We start from the raw sequence: 3379 nt of genomic DNA, 5'->3' as shown, positions 1-3379 counted from the left end.
CTCCACTGTCAGCAGGGCTGCCATCCCCAGCCTCACAGCTGCCCCTGCACAGGACGAGACAGCCGGTCAGAGGTCAGGTCCCCGGCGTGGCCGGGACCCCCCCCTGCACCCCCCACCCCCGGGGGCAACAGCCGGCGTGAGCTCTGGCGCTTATTTTACACCGTTCCTCTTGTGGAACGGGCGACGAACACACTGCTCCACAGCAGCCGCTTTGGGGTATGAGGCAGGTCAGTCTGCACCTGAGCCAAAGCCCTGGGTTGACCTTTGCCTCTACGCACAGAGGTCCCGGCAGGTGGGCACAGGCCCCCATCACCCTCAGGGGCCAAAGCCATGGTTCACAGGGCGTCCGCTGCACCGGCGTCCCTGTGATGAATTTCGGGGCTTTGAGGCCATTGTGAGGCGGGGTGACCCCCAGAAGCGGGGGGCTAACTGCGTTGGAGCAGCTCCTGAGAGGCAGCTAAGAAAGGCAACGAAACGGCATTCCAGACACAGTTGCCAATGTTGTGTACTGAGACACAACTTTATGTGCTTACCTGGCGCAGCCAGGTAAGGTCCCTTCTGCCCTCTGTCTCGTTAGTAAGCGAGAAGTCTTCCTACATTGTGCAGACAGGGAGGAGGCTGGGGAAAGGGGGAGTCAGAGCAGTGTAGACGTTGTACGTAAGGAAAAATCTTCTCCCTGTAACCTCTTAGGTTCTGTACCCGATGCCCGCAAATTAAACAGATAAATGATTATCAGAAAACCCAGCTTGAACTACGTCTATATGCACAGGGGTTCACAAAGAGAATGCAGCTCACAGAGGCATAAAATCGGGGCTTAGAAGCCTTGTTAGATTCAGCACCAGAAAGGGGGGTTCGGACTTCCCAACGGGGAAGGACGGCTCTGGGGAAGCGCAAAGCAGGAAACGCAAGAAATTCATGGTAAATAAGGGTTGTTCTGTTCATTACAGCGTCTCAGACGATGAGAGATCTCTGGGTGTAGTTCCCCTCGTACGGCAACGTCTTCACCATTAGAAATTCACTTACGGGGCGCGTGGCGGCTCCGTGGGTTAAGCGACCGACTTCGATTCAGGTCATGATCGCAAAGTTCGTCAGTTTGAGCCCCGCGAAGGGCTCTGTGCTGACAGTGTGGACGCTGCTTGGGGTTCCGTGTCTCCCTCTCCCTCCACCCCTCCCACTCGTTCTCTCTCTCTCTGTCTCTCAAAAATAAAGAAATATTAAAAAAATGGGGCGAAGGGGTGGCCACCCCGTCCTGGGGATGGACAGACGGGAAGCCGGGCCCAGCGATCAAGTCCCAGAGGGGCGCCTGAGGCCAGGAAACGCTTTGAGGGGGAACAAGTCAGTTTTGGCCTCAGGAGCGGAGGTCCTGGCCTTCGGGGGCCTGTGAGCGGTGGGGGGACGTGTCCCTCCTCCAAGAAAGGGGGTCCTGGGGTGAGGAGAGTCTCCGAGCAGTCGTGAGGGACCGTCATCCCCAGGGGCTCAGGACGGGTTGTCATTGCAGGCGGGGCCTTAGAGACGAGACGAAGGTAACTGAGGTCACTAGGGGGCGCCGGATCCCAGGGGATCGTGTCCTTGTAAGAAGACTCCAGCCTCACCCCTCCTGGACCTCAGACCCCCGGCCTCGGCCCTGCCTGGGCCTCAGACCCCCGGCCTCGGCCCTGCCTGGATCTAAGACTCTCAGCCTTGGCCCTGCCTGGGCCTCAGACTCCAAGCCTCACCCCTGCCTGCACCTCAGACTCCCAGCCTCGGCCCTGCCTGGGCCTCAGACCCCCGGCCTCGGCCCTGCCTGGACCTCAGACTCCAAGCCTCACCCCTGCCTGCACCTCAGACTCCCAGCCTCGGCCCTGCCTGGGCCTCAGACCCCTGGCCTCACCCCTGCCTGGACCTCGGACCCCCGGCCTCCGCCCTGCCTGGACCTCAGACCCCCAGCTTCAGGATCAGAAGGGAGTAAATGTGTGTTGTGGATCCCGCCCTGTGTGTGGATGTGGGGGGGGGAGGGGGGCTGTGTGGGAAGACACACATCTCAGCACCAGATCTGGGAACTCGGCAGGTGGATGGCCCTTGCCGTGTCGTGGCTTCGCCCCAGGGACGTGCTCCCCAACCGCCCCGCACACCCCGTTTCTGACGCATCTTCACAGACAGGGTTCCCTTCTCTTTTTGCCCACAAGCCTGGACCACCGTCTGCAACAAAGTTTCCTCCTGAGTCTCACGCACCTTCCCGGTGTTTGCAGACGCATCTGCGTCGGGTCCTGGGCCGGGACGTGGGGCGTCTGGGGGGTGAGACTGTCCATTGTCCCCCACACTGTCAGCTCAGCCCCGATCTGTTCCCAGCGCATCCCTGCCGCCGCCCTTCCCCCTTCTGTGTCCCAGGGGCAGGAGGGGGGGCGGGCTGGGGNACCCCTGGGCCCTCAGCACCCCTCCCTCCCACCCCGAGCCCGTCCGGCCCGAACGCACCTGTGTCGTCCGCGTCACCTCCTCCGGGGAGGCCGCCCGGCCCGGCCGCAGGTGGGGAAGGTCACACAGGCTGGTCCAGGGACTCTGTGCGGCAGACGCTCCCGCCGGGCCTCCGTGGGCCCTGATCTGTCGCACGCTGGTCAGTGAGCCCAGGCCCCTCGTCCGCCGGGACAGGAAACGTCCCCAGGCCGCCAGCCCCCGTCTCCTGCACGAATCAGCCCTTCGCCATTTATCAGCATCTCCAGTTCCGGTTTCTGCAGCTGCGTCTCTGGTCTCAGGGTCTCATGCTGGACATCCTGTTCTAGAACCTTCCNGGAGGCCAGCCCGTTCTAAAAACTCTGGTCCTGATAGACGCTGGGGCGATGCTGGTGACGGCTCACAGTGCTTCCCGTTGGCCGGCTTTGCTCACTTCAAAACCACTTTATCCTGCGGTGTAGACCACAGACCCCCAGGCGTGGTTGTAAATGCGGGTCTGGGACGCGCAGGCTCTGGAAACTGCCCGGCTTTGCTGCCCTTTCAGTAGGCTTAGGGTTACCACTGGGTGCCCTACATCATCCCCAGCCATTCAGCACTGTTTAGGCGCCTGCTGTTTACTTCCAGAACAGGACAATCTTGCATCCCGAAGCCAAGTGGGAGGTTTCTAGAAAACGGTGAGTATTGAGGCGTTGGGTGCCGTCCGTGTGGTGTGGAAAAGGAGGCTTCTCCGGCAGGTGAATTCAATATGGCGGCCTCTTGGGGGGGGATTCCTGGCTGTGGGGACGGAAGACCCCACGGGGCGGCCACAGAGCCGACGGGCAGGCGGGAGCTGCATCGGGGCTCAGGCTCCTCTGTCAGCCCGTGCACTGACCGACCCCAGAGAGTCGAGGGAGCCGTGGAAGGTTCTGGGACACAGAGGGCATCTGGCGTAAGAGCCTTGAGGCAGGGATGA

The sequence above is a fragment of the Crocuta crocuta genome, unplaced genomic scaffold, assembly GCF_008692635.1.
Source record: "Crocuta crocuta isolate KB4526 unplaced genomic scaffold, BGI_CrCroc_1.0 scaffold221, whole genome shotgun sequence".
Lineage (NCBI taxonomy): Eukaryota > Metazoa > Chordata > Mammalia > Carnivora > Hyaenidae > Crocuta > Crocuta crocuta.
This window is presented reverse-complemented; position numbering follows the sequence as displayed.